General features: G+C 34.8%; 1 protein-coding gene and 1 non-coding gene across 2 annotated transcripts in view; one reads left to right on the forward strand and one right to left on the reverse strand.

The window, feature by feature from the left end:
- Positions 1–24,293, forward strand: part of DACH2 (dachshund family transcription factor 2) — a 644,364-nt gene that overhangs the window by 368,147 nt on the left and 251,924 nt on the right. The window lies entirely within an intron of this gene.
- Positions 20,447–20,549, reverse strand: LOC113609125 (U6 spliceosomal RNA). Its single transcript, XR_003428506.1, has one exon. It is a non-coding gene; the product is annotated as a U6 spliceosomal RNA (small nuclear RNA).

Raw genomic sequence — 24,293 nt, forward strand, 5'->3', positions numbered from 1 at the left:
TATCAATAATTCAGGACCCATGGCATAAATCAGTCATGGTCTGTTCCAGCAGGTGGGGCAGGTCCTTCTATTTTCATACTTAAGATCTAATTCATAGCACATTATTCAGCCTATTTCTACATAATCCTCATACACTCGTAAAGGAGAAATGCAGAATATACTTTTTGGTATAAACTAATGTTGACTCTTCTGAGAAACATTACTGTAGACCCATACAAATATTAAAAATGAGCTACTGTATTACACAGTTCAGCATTTTACTCAAAGACAAACTACAGTATAGCAATATAATTTTCTTAAAGAAATTTAGTTTTTCAAGTGAGAAACTTGATCTGTTGGAAAAAAATATTGATTATTGTTTTTTTCCAGGCTCCTTGACCAAATGACTATATGATTTAGATGGGTAGGTGTATATTTATCAGTACTGAACAATAATCATGTTAAGATTCATTAACTTAGGTGGAACTTGATAGTGTTTGGGGAATCTTGAACTCTACTTCTAACAAGCAATCTTATTAATGGGAAACATAATTTATTTGTAATACTCTACTCAGACTTTTGAAAAATGATTCTTAAAATGATATTCAAGAAATAGAAAAAAAAAGAAAAATATGATATTGGGACTATTCAGAAAATTCTTGAGAAAAACACCTATCTTGGCTATAATACTTTAATGTTTACAAGAAGTATTTGTCATATCTCATATCTCATTGACACCTCACAATAAATCTGCAGAGAAGATGTTATCTCCATTCTATAGGTAAGGAAATTGAAGCTTAGAGTTTAACATTATTCCCTTGATTCTGTGTTCAGTGTCCTTTCTACTACTTTCACATCATATTTTTTAGTTTTAGCAGGCCACTGCTATTTATGTCATAGCAAAGGGCTCAGAAAGGGTTGGGGGAACATACTGTGGTTAAAGGAAAATTCTAAAAATCCAGCCCCCCCAAAAAATTGAAGGAACACAGCTCAATTATTAACAAAAGTGGGTTAATTCATATCTTCATTTAAGGCAAACTGCACCTAGGAGGTTAAGCAGTTTAAGATGCCCAAATCTAAAAACCGAAAAAGAACATTTACAAGATTACTTTTTTTTTATATATATATTTCTATTGGTGCTTTATTAATTTGAGTTGATATTCCTTTTTTTTTTTTAACATCTTTATTGGGGTATAATTGCTTTACAATGGTGTGTTAGTTTCTGCTTTATAACAAAGTGAATCAGTTATACATATACATATGTTCCCATATCTCTTCCCTCTTGCATCTCCCTCCCTCCCACCCTCCCTATCCCACCCCTCCAGGTTGTCACAAAGCACCAAGCCAATATCCCTGTGCCATGCGGCTGCTTCCAACTAGCTATCTACCTTACTACGTTTGTTAGTGTGTATATGTCCATGACTCTCTCTCGCCCTGTCACAGCTCACCCTTCCCCCTCCCCATATCCTCAAGTCCGTTCTCTAGGAGGTCTGCGTCTTTATTCCTGCCTTACCCCTAGGTTCTTCATGACATTTTTTTTTCTTAAATTCCATATATATGTGTTAGCATACGGTATTTGTCTTTTTCTTTCTGACTTACTTCACTGTGTATGACAGACTCTAGGTCTATCCACCTCATTACAAATAGCTCAATTTCGTTTCTTTTTATGGCTGAGTAATATTCCATTGTATATATGTGCCACATCTTCTTTATCCATTCATCCGATGATGGGCACTTAGGTTGTTTCCATCTCCGGGCTATTGTAAATAGAGCTGCAATGAACATTTTGGTACATGACTCTTTTTGAATTTCGGTTTTCTCAGGGTATATGCCCAGTAGTGGGATTGCTGGGTCATATGGTAGTTCTATTTGTAGTTTTTTAAGGAACCTCCATACTGTTCTCCATAGTGGCTGAACCAATTCACATTCCCACCAGCAGTGCAAGAGGGTTCCCTTTTCTCCACACCCTCTCCAGCATTTATTGTTTCTAGATTTTTTGATGATGGCCATTCTGACTGGTGTGAGATGATATCTCATTGTAGTTTTGATTTGCATTTCTCTAATGATTAATGATGTTGAGCATTCTTTCATGTGTTTGTTGGCAGTCTGTATATCTTCTTTGGAGAAATGTCTATTTAGGTCTTCTGCCCAATTTTGGATTGGGTTGTTTGTTTTTTTGTTATTGAGCTGCATGAGCTGCTTGTAAATTTTGGAGATTAATCCTTGTCACTGATACAAGTTCTCGCCCAACATTTGGCAAAGAATACCAAAATTTATTGAATATGTCTATTAAAGTTCTATACTTTTTCCATGCAAAGCCTTCTTTGGGAGAGGAACACAATGAATAAGTCCATACAGTGTTAGATCACTTTGAAAGCTTCTAAAGCACTGTATCAGGGCCTAATGTCACCCTTTCCTTTTAGTCCTTTCTGAAAAAGACCTTAACACAAACCAGAAAAGGAGAGTTTCTTTACCTGGAGGTATTGCTGTCAGAGTGTAGATTTGAGTTTCTTGAAGCAATTCAACTGCATTTTTTATCTTTTATTGCTGTCAGAGTGTAGATTTGAGTTTCTTGAAGCAATTCAACTGCATTTTTTTATCTCTTTTCTTCTTTAAAGTGATATTTCATGTCTTTCTGGGACAAAATTAGCAAGTGGAAATCTTTTATAAGGCAAACTATCCTGTCTTCAGCTTATTACTCACAACACTGAATGGATATTGTTGCTCCTGTTTACATACGAAGAAACTGCAGTTCTGACAGGTAAAGCGACTTGGACAAAGTAAAGTGTTAGAGCTGAAATTTGAAACCGGATTTACATATCTCCAGATCACCATGGTCTGGTGGTGGAAACTAGACTACATATTTCAAAGACTACTACTAATAATAATCTGTGTATATATTTATTATATTTATTGATTGCCCAGTGTATGCAGATGTTTTATTTTCATAATCCATCTTAATCCTCACAGCAACCACACAATTTGTAAAGTATCATTTTCTTTATTTTATAAGTGAGAACACTGAGAATTTGCACAAGATCATACATCCACAAAGTAACTAAAACAGTGTTTGAATGTAAATCTCTCTGCCTCCAGAGCCTATAATCTTTCTTCTATGCTACATTGACCTTATAGAGGGACAGCAGCCATTTAATTGCCTAAAGTTTTAGCATACGAATTTTCTACCAAAATTGGTAATAGTTTATTTTCTACAAATATTGGTAACATTTGTGTCAACTTACATGTGGTACATGTTAAGCACACATAAAGTAGCCAAATGTTACTAGAAAAAGTTCCTTTTTTTACCATAAAAACTCTCAAATATAAGTATGATAAAAAACATTATTTCTCAACACAGAATAAGGATTTTTCAACTTAAAAAGCCCTGTTTTGAACAATGCATCTGAAATAGCCTTGTGTATTAAAACATTAGACCATAGTGAAAACTTTTGCACTGAATTCTGGTTCCACCATCATTTTGTTATATGAATGGGCCAAGATTTTAACTTGTCTGCATTTCACTTTCCCTGTCTGCAAAATGAGACAACTTTCAATTTCTTTGGAATTATTGGGAGAATGAATTGAGACAGTGACAGTGTATGTTTAAAAAGGTATCATATTGCCAGACACAGTTTATGAGCTCAATGAATATTAGGTGTTTGGTGGTTCAGTGCAAAATGTACTACTATATTTTGTTAATCATGAATAAAAAAGAAAATGCAAGAAAGCATCATTATTTTATAAAAACTTTTCTGTGTTTTGATTGTTTTTCTCTATGATATTTGATATCATAGAGATATAAAATGGATACATATATCTTATACAGTGCATAATATATATACTTGTTGAAATGTGCTAAGCTTAAATTGGACTACTTTGTAGAAATTTTCTGATGATTAAATGATGTTATATATGTGAATGTTTTATGTAAACTATGAATCTATATATAGATGTAAACTATTATTAATATTGATCTTTTAAATGGACAAATACATAGGTAAATGATAATATACAAAGTTAAAAGACAATATTTTCTTTCAGATTTTTTATAAGTAGTTTTATCTTTTTATAGTTTACATTAGATTTCTTATTACTAACTGCCTTGTATTTCGTCTAACCCTCAATTATATTTCAGTTATTTGGAAATAAATACACCTTTTAAAATTGAATGTTTTGGCAGATTTGGGAAGAAAGAATATATACTTGCTCATTTATATAAGCTACATGGAATTTCACAGCTGATTTGGCTTACCTACCATGTTTTATACTTTACTTACAACATCTATTTGCTCATTTTTTAATGTACACAGAATCGTCTCTCATGATGACTTAGGTTCAGCTCTAGCTTTTTAAATCTCATATTTTCTGTCATGTGTTTTCTCCTGTACAGTCCAGCTATTCATACCAATTTATAATTTTCTATGAAAATACACCTGAGAGTCTAAAATGAATTTCCTTCAACTGGAAAATTATTTGTCAATGCTGGGAAAGAAACTTGATCAAGTATAACCAGGATCTCTAAAATATTTTTTTTAAAAAAAGGAAGATAAGTTGAAATAGTCAAATACCTGTTTGAATAGGTCTTCTAGGAACCCTACCACATAAAAGCATAAAATAATTCTATGTAAAAATTTCCTTTGAAAAAACAATGTCTGTTGTAATTGAATATCTATGGTTTAGACTCGGGCAATCGAGCTATGTCATATTTTATTTTCTATACATTAATCAAATATTCCTGAAAACCAGAAAAGCATCCCCAGGCAAGTGTTCTGTGTGAATTTCTTTTTACTGAAGTCAACAGGGACAAGCGAGGATATGGGAGAAATGGTTTTTAACCTAGTATCCTAAATACCTGTGAGATATATCAACCTATTTACCTCAAGAATATCTACCTATAAGGAATAAACTGTTTTGAAAATCATCCTATGCTCTCTGTGGCATTAACAATAAACTCTTGAGACTTCTTCAAGCCATAGATCCTGACTGACATTGCTATTAAATAAACCATGGTCCTCAGGACTTGAGATGCTGCATAATACCCACCTATCATTTTTCCTCACAGGAACTGTGCAAGTGAATTGCTGAATGAACAGAAAGACACAGTATCAGTTGTGCCTGGACTGATAATACAGTGTTTTGCCTTAGTCACTGTACCATGAAATGTTGTATTACAATCACTCTGATGGTTTGATCACATTTAAAAATGGAAAATGCTTAGAGTTCTGCTAATGGAGGCATGCATTAAATACAATACCAATTCATTATAAACAGAGAAATTGCAATACAGTTGGAAGGTAGATGTGAGGCGAAATAGTGTTCTATTTGTTAAGGCTCTAGCAGCTGAAATATAAAATATTCCAATTAAATGTCAGTCAAAAAGATAAAAATGTTTTTACTAGTCACAAGTTTTTATCATAATTTTAACATTAAGAAATATTTTAAACTCAAATGAACTTATTTCAGTCTTTGATATGTGTAGCTAGCTTTCTAATGACTAGTTTTTTATTGAGAAAAATTGCAACAAAAGTAAAATGTTTTTTTTTTTAATTCACTGACTGCTTTACGTAGGTTGCAAATTTTAACTCTCATAAGGGAAACATAACCATGATTGTTTGAAGGATGACTTTTCAAACTTATTCAATCAAATATCCATAGAATTAAAGTGGTTGAATTTTCCTTTATTTAGATCTTCAGTGATTGAAATGTTTCATTTCCCCTTCCCCCACCTCTACCCTTCGGCACTAAAGGTAAAATCATTCCAGTCAACAGTTAACTGTTCCTTTATGGTCATAACTTTTTTTTTTTTTTTTTTTTTTTGGTACGCGGGCTTATCACTGCTGCGGCCTCTCCCGTTGCGGAGCACAGGCTCCGGACGCGCAGGCCCAGCGGCCATGGCTCATGGGCCCAGCCGCTCCGCGGCATGTGGAATCCTCCCGGACCGGGGCACGAACCCACGTTCCCTGCATCAGCAGGCGGACTCTCAACCACTGTGCCACGAGGGAAGCCCGGTCATAACTTTTAAAATGGAAAATCTAGTTACCTTTAAAGTTGTACATAGACAAAGGACATGAAATTGAATGGCCTCTTCTCATCAATCAAGTAACTGCTGAGACTGTCACTTGTGCTTTGTTCCCTGTCGCTTTCAGGATTAGAGTTGGCTAATTGTTTTGAAATATGGAGAATAATTCTTCCTTCTCCATGAGCAACATGGATAGCACCCTTCCCTAGCTTCCTCACCATCATTCACATAAAAAAGGCATCAGAGAAAATAACCACTAAATGTTAATTGTATGCTTTCTGTCTTTTACATGCTTCCTCCTACTAGAGTTTTTACCTTGAAGGATTGAAAAAAACCCTCAATGATCCCCTGACATATTGGTCTGTTTTTCTTTTGAAACTAGAATGCCAAACATTGTAAAATCTGAGTCTCAAAAGTATTTTAATCTGAGCCTTCTATCCTCAGGATGTTTATATTTTGATTTGTTCCAGAGAACAGTTAGAAAGTTCTTTTGCTATTTTCTCTACTGTGCTTTATGTTTGTGATCGAGACAGACTGTGAAAGTGCTAGGGTAGAGGATTGAGGAGTGGGGCAGTGCAGGAGAGGAAGAAATGGCACTGAATAATCTTTTGACAAGCAAAGAAAGAAAATAAAAGAAAGGAGAGAAAGAGGGTATCCTAATCTACCCCATGTTTTTCAAAGACAAGTAGATTTGCAGGGACCTCCAATCCTGGGTAGCTTTCAGTTTTCAGTACAGAGAGTCCTTAATCTTTTTGATTGACATCCACCTTTTTAGAGGCTAGTGTGACATAGGAACTATGGGTCTGTCTTTTAATAAAGTTGAAAAGTTTAAGATCCATTGAAAAGAGGCTGTTGTATATGATGTTTCTATTGACTTTTGTTTTCCCTTCTAAAATCATTTGCTAATCTATTCAATATTAATTTGGAAACTCAAGCTTCTCTTTAGAGTCACTGATCTTTGTGGTGATCCTTGTCTTAAAAAAAAAATCCACTGGGTAAAGTCTTTTGATAGATGATGGGAAGCTGTCATTTAGAAATCTCTTATTCTGTTTTTTTTAAAGCATTACAAGATGTAGATACTTATAGACAGCTTGCACCTGCTAAGAGAAGTGGCACATTAAGACAATTACTAAGATTATTCAAGAAATAAAACACAATATCCTAAACGTTCAGGCTGATAATCTGTAAGCTTTTGACAAAAGTTAATTTGGGGAGGCATGAATTATCTAGACAAGTGCCTGATAAATTAAATAGTATAACTCTTACCCACATCTCAAATAATGGCCTGTATGGTATATATAAGTCTATCAAATTATTGTAGTTTTAAGAATCATTAATTCATGGAACTAAGAAAAATAACTCTTTTTTTCTAGCATTTTAATAATTAAAGAGCAGCATGGAAATGATAGAACTTTGGAGTTAGATAAAGCTTGGTTCAAAGCTCTGCCTTATTACTTATTCACTATATGATCTGACAAAGCTAATTAGTTTCTTCTACTCTCACTTTCCTCATTTGTATTATTGGCATAATAGTCCTTGCATTTTCATAGGGAGGTTTTGAAGATTAAATAAGATAATGTATATAATGTTCCTACATGGTGCCTGACATATAGTAGTGAGCTTAGCTTTTTGTTCTTCTTTTATATTGGCATTGTCCAATGATGAGCTACAAAGTAACAATAAAACTCTTCCAGCTCATGGAAAATGTACATTCAAGTGTACTTAAAATTAAGAAGGCCCTTTGCTATTTACAAATTTGTGGTGGCTTCAATGATGCTTTTCTTTGAAGAGCATTCCATAGGAAACTTTTGGGTTTTGAGCTCCCTTTTATGTTTTTTGAAAATATATCATGAATATCATATGATATTAGCACTTATAGATGAAGAAAACGTGTTTGCCACTGTTATTTTAATACCAGCTAACAAAGTAGGAATCTGTTTTCCTAAACTTTGCTAAATGCTAAAGTAATACAGAGCTATTAAATCCTCAAGAATAAAGCCAATTCATTTCAGTCATGATATCACCTAAAACTGAAATATTATATAAAAGCTAAACAATGCCAAATGGATTTGGCTGAGATCAAAAGCCAAACCTATTTCTTTTCTTTCATCTTCAGTGTTCCATTTCCTGGGAGTATGACCTTAGTCAAACATCTATTAAAGTTACCTTTTGATCTCAACCCCCTTTTGGGGTAAAAAAAATGTCAATCTTTAAATTTTTCTTCTAGAGACAATCACTCTATTGTATTTTAATGTTCCAGTAGTGTGTGAGTAAATAGGATTCTCTGATATATGTGATAGAAGACTGGTTAAATGGGACAATCATTTTTGTGTCAGAGACAAGAATCAAAAGGAAGCATTCTTCAGAAGCTATTAACTGGAAAAAAGTCCCCTCAGGTTAGTAGAAACATGTTAACTGGTCAGTCTGCTGCCTTTTTAGGTCCTTTGATGAAAATGTCTTGTAATTTGATAACAGGTAGCTGCTCATTTGTAATGTAATTTTCTCCTCACCAGTCATAGCTACTACATGACTAATCAGAGGAAAATACTTTTTCTCCACAGATTTTGTTAAATAAAAACTTTGTTTTAAAAATATCTTAAAACCACTAGGAAGGATTATGTACTTTTCATTCTTTCTTTCATATATTAAGTAAACTATAAGGAAATTTCCACAACATATAAAAGACAAAAGAGACATGACAACACATGGTGATTAGTTGAATTAAACAGAAAAAAGTGGTGTTTGATATCAGTATATGTATGTGTGTGTGAGTATTATTTACCCGTATGTATGACTACATTCTGAGTATTGAATATCTTTATAACACCTTTTCTAAACCATTTTCTATAGAATGGTAAATTCATTAGACATACATTTATTAAGTACTGCCTACAGCAAGACAACATTCTATATCCTGCCATGAGTACAAAACTGAGTAAGACATAATGCCCTGCAGTAGCCTTCACAACCTTCTTTTTAGGTGGGAAAGTGAGGCCTATGTATAGACATAATCATAATAAGGCAGAAAGTAACAAATATGCTTATATAAATGTGTCTATATAAAGTACTGTGGGAATGTTCAAAGAAGAGGATTATTTCCAATTATAGGAATTAAAGCTTTTTGGAGTTGATGGCATTTAAGTTGTGCCTTAAGGATTGTTTAGGCTGCAGCTGTCAAGACAGGAATAAAAGCATTCCAGACAAAAGAGACAATCTACAGAGGTGTGAAGATGAGCTAGCACTGGGTTTGTATGGGCAACAGAGTGTTCAGTCTGGTTAGAGTGTGCAGTATATGATGGAAAAAAAGTGGAGCTTCACTTTTAGAGTTGGGTGGGAGCAGATTGCAGGAGGTTATAAATACCAGATTAAGAGTTCTGGACTTTTTTTTTTTACATCTTTATTGCAGTATAATTGCTTTACAAAGGTGTGTTAGTTTCTGCTTTATAACAAAGTGAATCAGTTATACATATACATATGTTCCCATAACTCCTCCCTCTTGCATCTCCCTCCCTCGCACCCTCCCTATCCCACCTCTCTAGGTGGTCACAAAGTACCGAGCTGATCTCCCTGTGCTATGCGGCTGCTTCCAACTACCTATCTATTTTACATTTGGTAGTGTATATATGTCCATGCCACTCTCTCGCTTTGTCACAGCTTACCCTTCCCCCTCCCCATATCCTCAAGTCCATTCTCTAGTAGGTCTGTGTCTTTATTCCTGTCTTACCCCTAAGTTCTTAATGACATTTTTTTCTTAAATTCCATATATATGTGTTAGCATACGATGTTTGTCTTTCTCTATCTGACTTACTTCACTCTGTATGACAGACTCTAGGTCCATCCACCTCATTACAAATAGCTCAATTTCGTTTCTTTTTATGGATGAGTAATATTCCATTGTATATATGTGCCACATCTTCTTTATCCATTCATCCGATGATGGACACTTAGGTTGTTTCCATCTCCGGGCTATTGTAAATAGAGCTGTAATGAACATTTTGGTACATGACCCTTTTTGAATTATGGTTTTCTCAGGGTACATGCCCAGTAGTGGGATTGCTGAGTCATATAGTAGTTCTATTTGTAGTTTTCTAAGGAAACTCCATACTGTTCTCCATAGTGGCTGTACCAAATCACATTCCCACCAGCAGTGCAAGAGTGTTCCCTTTTCTCCACACCCTCTCCAGCATTTATTGTTTCTAGATTTTTTGATGATGGCCATTCTGACTGGTGTGAGATGATATCTCATTGTAGTTTTGATTTGCATTTCTCTAATGATTAATGATGTTGAGCATTCTTTCATGTGTTTTTGCCAGTCTGTATATCTTCTTTGGAGAAATGTCTATTTAGGTCTTCTGCCCATTTTTGGATTGGGTTGTTTGTTTTTTTGTTATTGAGCTGCATGAGCTGCTTGTAAATTTTGGAAATTAATCCTTTGTCGGTTGCTTCATTTGCAAATATTTTCTCCCATTCTGAGGGTTGTCTTTTGGTCTTGTTTATGGTTTCCTTTGTTGTGCAAAAGCTTTGAAGTTTCATTAGGTCCCATTTGCTTACTTTTGTTTTTATTTCCATTTCTCTAGGAGGTGGGTCCAAAAGGATCTTGCTGTGATTTATGTCATAGAGTGATCTGCTTATGTTTTCCTCTAAGAGTTTGATAGTTTCTGGCCTTACATTTAGGTCTTTAATCCATTTTGAGCTTATTTTTGTGTATGGTGCTAGGGAGTGATCTAATCTCATACTTTTACATGTACCTGTCCAGATCTCCCGTCACCACTTATTGAAGAGGCTGTCGTTTCTCCACTCTACATTCCTGCCTCCTTTATCAAAGTTAAGGTGACCATATGTGCGTGGGTTTATCACTGGGTTTTCTATCTTTTTCCATTGATCTATATTTCTGTTTTTGTGCTAGTACCATACTGTCTTGATTACTGTAGCTTTGTAGTATAGTCTGAAGTCAGGGAACCTGATTCCTCTAGCTCAGTTTTTCGTTCTCAAGATTGCTTTGGCTATTTGGGGACTTTTGTGTTTCCATACAAATTGTGAAATTTTTTGTTCTAGTTCTGTGAAAAATGCCAGTGGTAGTTTGATAGTGATTGCGTAGAATCTGTAGATTGCTTTGAGTAGTACAGTCATTTTCACAGTGTTGATTCTCCAATCCAAGAATATGATATATCTCTCCATCTATTTGTATCATCTTTAATTTCTTTCATCAGTGTCTTACAATTTTATGAATACAGGTCTTTGTTTCCTTAGGTAGGTTTATTCCTAGATAATTTATTCTTTGTGTTGCAGTGGTAAATGGCAGTGTTTTCTTGATTTCACTTTCAGATTTTTCATCATTAGTGTATAGGAATGCCAGAGATTTCTGTGCATTAATTTTGTATCCTGCTACTTTACCAAATTCATTGATTAGCTATAGTAGTTTTCCAGTAGCATCTTTAGGATTCTCTATGTATAGTATCATGCCATCTCCAAACAGTGACAGATTTACTTCTTCTTTTCCAATTTGGATTCATTTTATTTCCTTTTCTTCTCTGATTGCTGTGGCTAAAACTTCCAAAACTATGTTGAATAAGAGTGGTGAAAGTGGGCAACCTTGTCTTGTTCCTCATCTTAGTGGAAATGCTTTTAGTTTTTCACTATTGAAGATTATGTTGCCTGTGGGTTTGTCATATATGGCCTTTAATATGTTGAGGTAATTTCCCTCTATGCCTACTTTCTGGAGGGTTTTTATCATAAATGGGTGTTGAATTTTGTCAAAAGCTTTCTCTGCATCTATTGAGATGACCATATGGTTTTTCTCCTTCAAATTGTTAAAATGGTGTATCACTTTGATTGATTTGCGTGTATTGAAGAATCCTTGCATTCCTGGAATAAACCCCACATGATCATGGCATATGATCCTTTTAATGTGCTGTTGGATTCTATTTGTTAGTATTTTGTTGAGGATTTTTGCATCTATGTTCATCAGTGATATTGCCCTGTAGTTTTCTTTCTTTGTGACATCTTTGTCTGGTTTTGGTATCAGGGTGATGGTGGCCTCGTAGAATGAGTTTGGGAGTGTTCCTCCCTCTGCTCTATTTTGGAAGAGTTTGAGAAGGATAGGTGTTAGCTCTACTCTAAATGTTTGATAGAATTCGCCTGTGAAGCCATCTGTTCCTGGGCTTTTGTTTGTTGGAAGATTTTTAATCACAGTTTCAATTTCAGTGCTTGTGATTGGTCTGTTCATATTTTCTATTTCCTCCTGATTCAGTCTTGGCAGATTGTGCATTTCTAAGAATATTTCCATTTCTTCCAGGTTGTCCGTTTTATTGGCATAGAGTTGATTTTAGTAATCTCTCACGATCTTTTGTATTTCTGCAATGTCAGTTGTTACATCTCCTTTTTCATTTCTAATTCTATTGATTTTAGGCTTCTCCCTTTTTTTCTTCATGAGTCTCACTAATGGTTTATCAATATTTTTTAACTTCTCAAAGAATCAGCTTTTAGTTTTATTGATCTCTGCTATCGTTTCCTTCATTTCTTTATCATGTACTTCTGGTCTGATCTTTATGATTTTCTTCCTTCTGCTAACTTTGGGTTTTTTTTTTTTTTCTTCTTTCTCTAATTGCTTTAGCTGCAAGGTTAGGTTTTTTACTTGAGATGTTTCCTGTTTCTTAAGGTAGGATTGTATTGCTGTAAATTTCCCTCTTAGAACTGCCTTTGCTGCATCCCATAGGTTTTGGATCATCGTGTCTCCATTGGCATTTGTTTCTACGTATTGTTTTATTTCCTCTTTGATTTCTTCAGTGATCGCTTCTTTATTAAGTAGTGTATTGTTTAGCCTCCATGTGTTTGTATTTTTTACAGATCTTTTCCTGGAATTGATATCTAGTCTCATAGCATTGTGGTCAGAAAAGATACTTGATACAAGTTCAATTTTCTTAAATTTACCAAGGCTTGATTTGTGACCCAAGATATGATCTATCCTGGAGAATGTTCCATGAGCACTTGAGAAAAATGTGTATTTTGTTGTTTTTGGATGGAATGTCCTATAAATATCAATTAAGTCCATCTTGTTTAATGTATCATTTATAGCTTGTGTTTCCTTGTTTATTTTCATTTTGGATGATCTGTCCATTGGTGAAAGTGGGGTGTTAAAGTCCCCTACTATGAATGTATTACTGGTGATTTCCCCTTTTATGGCTGTTAGTATTTGTCTTATGTATTGAGATGCTCCTACGTTAGGTGCATAAATATTTACAATTGTTATATATTCTTCTTGGATATATCTCTTGATCATTATGTAGTGTCCTTCTTTGTCAATTCTAATAGTTTTTGTTTTAAAGTCTATTTTGTCTGATATGAGAATTTCTATGCCAGCTTTCTTTTGGTTTCCATTTGCATAGAATATCTTTTTCCATCCCCTCACTTTCAGTCTGTATGTGTCTCTAGGTCTGAAGTGGGTCTCTTGTAGACAGCATATATATGGTTCTTGTTTCAGCCAGTCTGTGTTTTGTTGGGAGCATTTAATCCATTTACATTTAAGGTAATTATCGATATGTATGTTCCTATTCTCATTTTCTTAATTGTTTCGGGTTTGTTATTGTCGATCTTTTCCTTCTCTTGTGTTTCTTGCCTTGAGAAAGTTCTTTAGCATTTGTTGTGAAGCTGGTTTTGTGGTGCTGAACTCTCTCAGCTTTTGCTTGTCTGTAAAGATTTTACTTTCTCCATCAAGTCTGAATGAGATCGTTGCTGGGTAGAGTAATCTTGGTTGTAGATTTTTCTCCTTCATCACTTTAAATATGTCCTGCCAGTCCCTTCTGGCTTGCAGAGTTTCTGATGAAACATCAGCTCTTAACCTTATGGGGATTCCCTAATGTGTGCTATTTCTTGTTTTTCCCTTGCTGCTTTTAATATGTTTTCTTTGTATTTAATTTTTGAAAGTTTGATTAATATGTGTCTTGGCATGTTTCTTCATGGATTTTTCCTGTATGGGACTCTCTGTGCCTCCTGGACTTGATTAACTATTTCCTTTCCCATATTAGGGAAGTTTTCAACTATAATCTCTTCAAATATTTTCTCAGTCCCTTTCTTTTTCTCTTCTTCTTCTGGAACCCCTGTAATTCGAATGTTGGTGTGTTTAATGTTGTCCCAGAGGTCTCTGAGACTGTCCTCAGTTATTTTCATTCGTTTTTTTTGATTCTGCTCTGCAGTAGTTATTTCCACTATTTTCTCTTCCAGGTCACTTATCCCTTCTTCTGCCTCAGTTATCCTGCTATTGATCTCTTCTAGAGTATTTTTCATATCATTTATTTTGTTGTTCATTGTTGCTTGTTTCATCTTTAGTTCTTCTAGGTCCTTGTTAAATGTTTCTTGCATTTTGTCTGTTCTATTTCCAAGATTTTGGATCATCTTTACTGTCATTATTCTGAATTCTTTCTCAGGTAGACTGCCTATTTCCTCTTCATTTGTTAGGTCTGGTGGGTTTTTATCTTGCTCCTTCATCTGCTGTGTATTTTTCTGTCTTCTCATTTTGCTTATCTTACTGTGTTTGGGGTCTCCTTTTTGCAGGCTGCAGTTTCGTAGTTCCCATTGTTTTTGGTGTCCGTCCCCAGTGGCTAAAGTTGTTTCAGTGGGTTGTGTAGGCTTTCTGGTGGAGGGGACTAGTGCCTGTGTTCTGATGGATGAGGCTGGATCTTGTCTTTCTGGTGTGCACGTCCGCGTCTGGTGGTGTGTGTTGGGGTATCTGTGGACTTATTATTTTTTTAGGCAGCCTCTCTGCTAATGGGTGTGGTTGTGTTCCTGTCTTGCTAGTTGTTTGGCATAGGGTGTACATCACTGTAGCTTGCTGGTCGTTGCCTGAAGCTGGGTGTTGCTTTTGAGATGGAGATCTCTTGGAGATTTTCGCCATTTGATATTACGTGGAGGTGGAAGGTCTGTTGTGGACCTGTGTCTTGAAGTTGGCTCTCCCACCTCAGAGGCACAGCACTGACTCCTGGCTACAGCACCAAGAGTGGTGTGATCACAATTTTGAAAGGACGTTGTAGTGGATAAGGCAGTCTTTGTCCAAATCCCTACTCTGGAGCACGTAACCCTCCCCAGCTGCAGCAAATATCACTCTGGACTTTATTCTATAGGCAGTGGTGGACCACTAAAATTTTTTAATGTGGGTGAGTGATGTGAAAATAATGCTATTCAAGAAAACATTACTGAGGAGTAAGAGATTATGGGATGTACTGGAGGTGGGGTAGAATTAGAGCCAGTGAGATTACTTAGGAAGTTATTTAAGTAATCTAGCTAAGCAGGAATGTAGACCTATAAAAAAGTGATTGTGAAATTCTTAGTTCATTTTTATGGAATCAAAATACCCCTTTTAGTTTCATAATGTATGAGTTTGTAGTAATGCTGTTTAAAATGTGCTGTGTTTGAAATTACTGGTAGCAGGGATTCTAACTAAAAAGTTAAATGCACTTTGTCTATAAAATCTGATTATTTCATGTGGAAATTTTTGAAGTTCCTATGCTCTCAATTCAATTGCAACCAGCCAAAGGAAACCTTTTTTTAAATGTATTGGTCTTCCTGAGATACATGGCAGCTATTAAAAAAAAAACCCAGCACATATAACTAAATTAAGGCTCTGTTCCTTACAAACATAGAGAGTAATAACTTGTTAAAAAGTTGTGTAATTTGACAGAGTTGAAGGGGCTTCATTACTACGATCACCAACAGGAAGAATGGTGGTATAGATCATGTTGAAATGATACCTTTAACTAGAGAAAGCCATTATTTATGACAATCTGTTTGCACAAATTACTACACTCTTAATGGAAACATGGTTTTCCAAAAAATATCAAAGACCTAGGAGAGTAACAAAGAAAAAGGCACAAATAAATTGAAATGAAAGGGAATAAATAGAACATAGTTTGGAGAGCTGGAATCTGGCATGATGATTCTGTTCTTATTTATTGGTTCCAGACATAATATCTTATTCACAGGAACAAAAGCCATGGAATTTCACAAGCCGCAAAAGATGGAGTTCCTTGTCTCATCATCAACATGGTGTAGTATTCCTAACATTTTGCTGGACCTATCTGTTCACATCTATATCCCATCTGTGTGTGTTTGTTTATCTCTAGCTATAGCAGTTTTGAGGTCAGACATTATTACCAAAATGTTTGGAATTCTGACTTAAAAAAGGTTATAAAAGAGATAAATTTCTTTAGGGCTTCTATTTCATTTGATCCATTTGAGTTAGTTTCCCCCTTTAGCAACCTCAAGCTATTGGTTGAAGCAGAAAAAGAATGGTTTGTTTTTCTCTCTGAATTTATTCTTAATAGGACTGTGACAGAATTCGGGAAATCAGAAAGTATGTGCCACCTTATAAGTTATTCATTAACCCCCAGCTCTGTGAAGAATAATTTTTATTGTGTGTGCATGCTTGTGTGTGTGTGTGTGTGTGTCCTCTATTAATGATCTGGCCTAGTTATTTAATTTCAAATTATTTTTCTGTCACCCAAGCACTAATTAACTAGTGTCATAACTCGTGTATGATCAGATAAAGATGCTTTTGAGCAGGATGGATAGGAGTCAGAATTCTCCTTTGTAACTATCTGTTTTACTGGGCTATAATGAAATATTGGATGCTTGTAGTTCAACTATGTCATCTTAGTATCTTAACTGAGGATAATATTCTCCACGGCAATTTTAGGGGAAAATCATGCCCACTGGATTTTTTTTTAGTGTTGTATGGCAATACCTCATTATTCCCTAAACCCTGCCCATCTTGGCAATGATACTGCTCTCAGAAGAAAGGCAGCTCAATTTAAAGTAAAACTTCATATGTTGTGGAAGAATGCTTAACCATGTCAACACTCTGACAGCCAGATTTTTCTGGTCCTAGAAATTTAGAGAGTGTAGTTTTAATATGGAAATAACAATACCAAAATCTTTTATTATACTTGGTTATTAAAAATGTAATAGACTGGTATGTTTCAAAAATGACAAAGGTCTTGAGTTATCACACTGCATTTTATGAGGCAAAGTAATGTAAACTTTGAAAAATAATCTTGCAAGATACCTTGTGTCATTTGAAGATTCAAGAATAAGAGCCAGGTTCTCATGGTACCTATTTACTGTGGCTTGTAACTCATATAGAAAATGTTCATGTTGTTGTTGGTTGTTTTAGGTAGCTCCAAGTAATTATACATTCTGATAGCTAATAGAGACATAGTTATCTATCTATCTATCTATCTATCTATCTATCTATATATATATATATATTTCAAAACATGTAGGAAAATATACATACAATTGAATATTATTATCATAGTGGGCATAATTTAGACTTTCTTCTTTTGTATATATTTATCCAGAGTTTTAGAATTAATCTCTTAAAGTTTTAGATTTAAAAGAATTAGCATTCACATTTATTAAAATATTATACAAATGGAAGCCTCTGAGATGTGACCATACATTTATTCATACGTTTGCATCAATACACCTATGGTTAACTTCATGTGCTCCTTAAATTGCAAATAGGACTAATTCTGTTGCAAAATTTTTCACATAATTATGTTTAATATAGCACATTTCTTTTCCTTCTAAAACAGATTCTTGACATATACCTCTTCAGTAAGCATAAGCATAAGCTGATGATAAAGAATGGCACCATCAGACAGTGAAAGAGTAAAACAAAACAAGCACAGAACTATTGGCAGCTCCAGTGTTTGAGTGAACCATCTCTTTCCCCACTTCTTATGTTTGTTGTCATGTCTTGGCAGGAAGGTCAGGCAGAATGTGATTGTGGAGAGAATGCAAAATAGTCCTACTACTAGAAAACCATACACAATTACTAGTGTTGGGCAAGTAAAGTAGAGCTTTTTCTTCCTCCTGGCAGTGTCCCTCACAATACCCATTGGTTATTCTGCAGTCATTCACTGGGCACCACCAACTACCCACTACTATGTCAGGCACCAAGGAATGCAAAAAAGTTAAGAATAATACAAAAAAAAAAGAATAATACATAGTTTCTTCAAGTAAGGAGCTTGCAGCCTAGATAGGGGAGACATGATTAACATATAAAATTAATATATGACAAGTCAATAAATGATTATCTTGGAAGTAATTATTCCATGTAGACTCATTGAAAGTTAATGGTGGATTGAACCTCATATTTTTAAGGACAATATTTTTAGAACAGTTTTAGTTATATAATATAGTTGAGAGGAAGGTATAGAGATTTCCCATATACCCCCTACATCCACAAATGCATAGTCTCCCCTATTATCAATATCACTCAGCAGAATGGTACAATTGTTACTAAGGATGAACCTACGTTGACCCAACATTATAATCCGAAGTCTATAGTATACCTTAGAGTTCATTCTTTGTGTCGTGCATTCTGTGGGTTTGGACAAATGTATAATGACATATATGCATCATTACGATGTTACACAGTATTTTCAGTGCCTTAAAAATTCCGTGCTCTCCCTATTTGTCCCTGGCCCCCGCCTCCCACCCTGGCTCCATCCCTGACAATCACTGATATTTTTATTGTTTCAGTAATTTTGCCTTTTTCAGAATGTAATATAGTTGGAATCATACAGTATGTAGCCTTTAGGACTGACTTCTTTCACTTAGTGATATGCATTTAAGGTTCCTCCATGTCTTTTCATGACTTGCTAACTCATTTGTTTTTAGTGCTAAATAATATTCCATTGCCTGGATGTACCACATTATATTTATCCATTTACCTATTGAAGGACATCATGGCTGCTTCCATGAACCTCATTTTTAAGACAAGAATATTGATTCTGGGAGAGTGTAAAGTGACTCAGATAGGCATATAACTAGCTATAGATAAGTCCAGATTTAATATCCAGACCTTCTGATTCCTCATACAGTATTTTTTACATCATAATTTGGGCCAGACAAGCACTCTTCTTGCAATTTTCTCAGGTATTTCCTGATGTTATATATTACACCTTGATTATCATAAATATGCAGATTATCTTAAAATGCAGGGTTTTCTGACCAATCAACGTTTCAAGATATTTTGCTGGATTTTTTGGGTTTTATTTAAGTAGTATATAAATATTTATGATGCAAATGTCATAATGTTGAATACAAATAACAAAGAATCATTTTAGTAGCTCTATGGGCAACAGACCATGGCAGTGTTTGAGAACTACTATCTAGGAGAGTGGAGAATCCATTTCATAGCTGATTCTCTGGCACTTATGGCAGATACAAGGGAAAACCAACTACTTACAAGCCATGAGTGGCAGTGATCTTCAAGAAGCCAATTACCTTTCTGGAAGGTGGTTTGTTATCAATGTTTAATATTCTCGTAGTGGCAGTTTAATACCTTTTAATGAACACAAAATACATTTGAATTGTCGCTAGTTGCTACACAGAAGTTAGCACTGCAACTTAATTTTAGACCAAAATAGATTTTTAATTTGAGGCTAAGTTCCTATTTATTTTATTTCTAAAGGAAAATGGGTAGGAAATTTTCCTCCTGAATTTGCTATCTAAACAAAATATATTCTATTCAATCTAATTTTGAAATGTATTGCTGGTTTTCCACACAGGCAAAACTGGCTTTCCAAAAAGCAGCAGGAATACAAGCCTTATAGCTGCAGTGAGCAGAACAAATCATGTAGAGAAAATGAAATTCCACAAAAATCACTGATCACTTTTTTATATTAATATCCTTAGTGAGAAATCTTAAACTGTATCTTCCTAAACATCTTCCGATTTCCTGAAATGTGTATTTCAAAAATACATTTAGTAAACTGAATTTCCTTTTCAATCTGGAATGTATCTGAAGGCAAATTATTTTTGTTATAAATTTGAACTTGGCTAGGTTTGTTTCTCTTTCTCTCCTATTAATTCTGTAAATGCTAATCTTTCTCATTTCTATTAATTGGTGATATCTGCTGCAGAGCAACACAAAATCATCTAAATGTAGGCCTCACTTCAGTTGATTACTGTTATTATTGATTTGCTAGTCAAAATTAAATTGACCTAATGGATCACTATTTTTTTTTCAGCTTTCTTCTAAGAATGTGACTTTTTTCTGTGGCTGTCTGTTTCTATAAATTAAAGTTATAGTTCAGATGTTATATATTTTATTGTATAATATATATTTTTATTGGCACCATAGAGTCAAGCACATTTCAAAATAGAAATTAATTTTGGTTAACATGCTTGAAATGAAACTTAAATACTTTCTTTGAGCAACTATGGGAGAAAAATAGCCACAAATTTGGTAGTATGCCAGAATTAATAATCTTTTTCTTCTTTTATATCCTTGTTATCAGTTTTGATTTATAAGAGATCACTGACTTGACCAAATATGTTTTCTTTTGCTCTGATAAAATACACATAGCATAAACTTTACAATTGTAACAATACTGTTCAGTTGCATTTAGTACAATACATTCACATTGTTGTGTAACTATCATCAAAAATATGGAACATTCCACAAACTTGCATTTTATCCTTGTGCAGGGGCCATGGTAATTTTCTCTGTTTTGTTCTAATTTTAACATATGAGCTACTGAAACTAACAAATAAATATGTTTTATAAAGTGTCAAAAATCTCTTTGAGACTAAGTAGAAAAAGTAAAATAAGTTGACTAGTGAAACAGTATTCAAACTCATTTTGGTATATGAACTGTTAGCTTTTAAGTATTTCTCTGGCTTATTGAATTTGATAGGTATCTGAGAGACCATATTTCATAGACTAGCAGGTAGGTTTCTTATCTGGTGGGCTGGTCTATTTGAAGAAATCCTGCACTTGAGGATAGAAGGGCTCTGGAAGGAGGCTACTGCAACTGTTCTTAGCTTCCTGCCTTCTTGAACTAACTAGTTATGGGGACAGCTACTCTTGTCTTAATGTCAGAAATTTGAGGTGTTTTGTCACCCTTAATCTATATCTAATGCATACCCTCTCCTAGACTTATGATGGGATTTGCTGGGTGTGCCATTGCTGGTTTGAAAATCAGACCAATGGGAGGTCAGGGCTGCAAGGCCTTAGAAATTATCTTGAAAGGTCTACTCTATAATACTCTATAAAAATGCTCAAATAAGGTACCCAGGGATGTGTATAACTTACAAGAAGTTGTACATACCATTAGAAGAATTTTCATATCTCAAATTTTCATAAATAAGAAATGGCCTATCGGATGGTACCAACAACATAATTAATGATTGTCAGTGATGTTTAAAAACAAGGAACATTTCTAATTTAAAAGGATATCACCAAAGACAAGTATAACTGATGATTACTCAACAAGATAGTAATTAGCTTTGTGTAAACTGTGAAAAATCCTGATATATATCAATATATATTGAATAGGTATTCCATGAAAATGAGTTTCATTATTCAAAAAGTTTAGAAAATGTAGTCTGCTCTCTGCCTCTTTTGGAAAATCACAGTAAATATTAGCATATTGTAAGCTTTGAAACTACCTGCATTAAAGAAGCCTGGAGCCAATGTACCTGAGTTTAAACCCCAACTTCAAGGTTTATTAGCTATGTGACATTAGATTTGTTTTTCAGTTTCTGTGATTGTTTCCTTATCTGAAAAATGGAAATAGTGTTGGTACTTCCCTCTGAAGGTTTTTGTGAATATTAAATAAATAAATATGTAAAGAACGTACAAGAGTGTGCGGCATATAATACGGGCTAAATGAAGTTTGTTATTTTCAACCCAGTGTTGTCTCAATTGGTCATGGAAATCCCTCATCCCTCACCTCCCCTTTTTTAAAATTTATTTTGTATTTTTTTACAGCTTTATTGGAGTATAATTGCTTTACAATAGTGTGTTAGTTTCTGCTTTATAACACAGTGAATCAGTTATACATATACATATGTTCCAATATCTCTTCCCTCTTGCATCTCCCTCCCTCCCACCCTCCCTATCCCACCCCTCTAGGTGGTCACAAAGCACCGAGCTGATCTCCCTGTGCTTTGCGGCTGCTTCCACTAGCTATATATTTTAAGTTTGGTAGTGTATATATGTCCATGCCACTCTCTCACTTTGTCTCAGATTATCCTTCCCCCGCCGCATATCCTTAAGTCCATTCTCTAGTAGGTCTGTGTCTTTATTCCTGTCTTATGCCTAGGTTCTTCATGACATTATTTTTTCTTAAATTCCATATATATGTGTTAGCAGACTGTATTTGTCTTTCTCTTTCTGACTTACTTCACTCTGTATGACAGATTCTAGGTCCATCCACCTCATTACAAATAGCTCAATTTCGTTTCTTTTTATGGATGAGTAACACTCCATTGTATATATGTGCCACATCTTCTTTATCCATTCATCCGACGATGGGCACTTAGGTTGTTTCCACCTCTTGGCTATGGTAAATAGAGCTGTAATGAACATTTTGGTACATGACTCTTTTTGAATTATGGTTTTCTCAGGGTATATGCCCAGTAGTAGGATTGCTGGGTCAAATGGTAGTTCTATCTGTAGATTTTTAAGGAACCTCCATACTGTTCTCCATAGTGGCTGAACCAATTCACATTCCCACCAGCAGTGCAAGAGTGTTCCAGTTTCTCCACACCCTCTCCAGCATTTATTGTTTCTAGATGTGTTGATGATGGCCATTCTGACTGGTGTGAGATGATATTTCATTGTAGTATTGATTTGCATTTCTCAAATGATTAATGATGTTGAGCATTCTTTCATGTGTTTGTTGGCAGTCTGTATATCTTCTTTGGAGAAATGTCTATTTAGGTCTTCCACCCAGTTTTGGATTGGGTTGTTTGTTTTTTTGTTATGAGCTGCAAGAGTTGCTTGTAAATCTTGGAGATTAATCCTTTGTCAGTTGCTTCATCTGCAAATAATTTCACCCATTCTGAGGGTTGTCTTTTGGTCTTGTTTATGGTTTCCTTTGCTGTGCAAAAGCTTTGAAGTTTCATTAGGTCCCATTTGTTTATTTTTGTTTTTATTTCCATTTCTCTAGGAGGTGGGCCAAAAAGGATCTTGCTGTGATTTATGTCATAGAGTGATCTGCTTATGTTTTCCTCTAAGAGTTTGATAGTTTCTGGCCTTACATTTAGGTCTTTAATCCATTTAGAGCTTATTTTTGTGTATGGTGTTAGGATGTGATCTAATCTCATAATTTTACATGTACCTGTCCAGTTTTCCCAGCACCAGTTATTGAAGAGGCTGTCCTTTCTCCACTGTACATTGCTGCCTCCTTTATCAAAGATAAGGTGACCATATGTGCGTGGGTTTATCTCTGGGCTTTCTATGCTGTTCCATTGATCTATATTTCTGTTTTTGTGCCAGTACCATACTGTCTTGATTACTGTAGCTTTGTAGTATAGTCTGATCAGGGAGCCTGATTCTTCCAGCTACGTTTTTCGTTCTCAAGATTGCTTTGGCTATTCTGGGTCTTTCGTATTTCCATAAAAATTATGAAATTTTTTGTTCTAGTTCTGTGAAAAATGCCGGTGGTAGTTTGATAGGGATTGCATTGAACCTGTAGATTGCTTTGGGTAGTATAGTCATTTTCACAGTGTTGATTCTTCCAATCCAAGAACATGGTATATCTCTCCATCTATTTGTGCCATCTTTAATTTCTTTCATCAGTGTCTTACAATTTTCTGCATAGAGGTCTTTTGTCTCCTTAGGTAAGTTTATTCTGAGATATTTGTTTCTTTTTGTTGCAATGGTAAATGGGAGCGTTTTCCTAATTTCATTTTCAGATTTTTCATCATTAGTGTATAGGAATGCCAGAGACTTCTGAGCATTAATTTTGTATCCTGCTATTTTACCAAATTCATTGATTAGCTCTAGTAGTTTTCTGGTAGCATCTTTAGGATTCTCTATGTATAGTATCATGTCATCTGCAAACAGTGACAGCTTTACTTCTTCTTTTCTGATTTGGATTCCTTTTATCTCCTTTTCTTCTCTGATTGCTGTGGCTAAAACTTCCAAGTCTATGTAGAATAAGAGTGGTGAGAGTGGGCAACCTTGTCTTGTTCCTGACCTTAGTGGAAATGCTTTCAGTTTTTCACTGTTGAGTACTATGTTGGCTCTGGCTTTGTCATATATGGCCTTTATTGTATTGACGTAAGTTCCCTCTATGCCTACTTTCTGGAGGGTTTTTATCATAAATGGGTGTTGAATTTTGTCGAAAGTTTTCTCTGCATCTATTGAGATGACCATATGGTTTTTTCTCCTTCAAGTTGTTAATATGGTGTATCAAATTGATTGATTTGCGTATATTGAAGAGTCCTTGAACTACTGGAACAAACCCCACTTGATCATGTTGTATGATCCTTTTAATGT

This window comes from Aethalodelphis obliquidens, unplaced genomic scaffold (genome assembly GCF_003676395.1).
Source record: "Aethalodelphis obliquidens isolate GAN/ISIS:26980383/991018 unplaced genomic scaffold, ASM367639v1 scaffold54, whole genome shotgun sequence".
In the NCBI taxonomy this organism is placed as follows: Eukaryota; Metazoa; Chordata; class Mammalia; order Artiodactyla; family Delphinidae; genus Aethalodelphis; species Aethalodelphis obliquidens.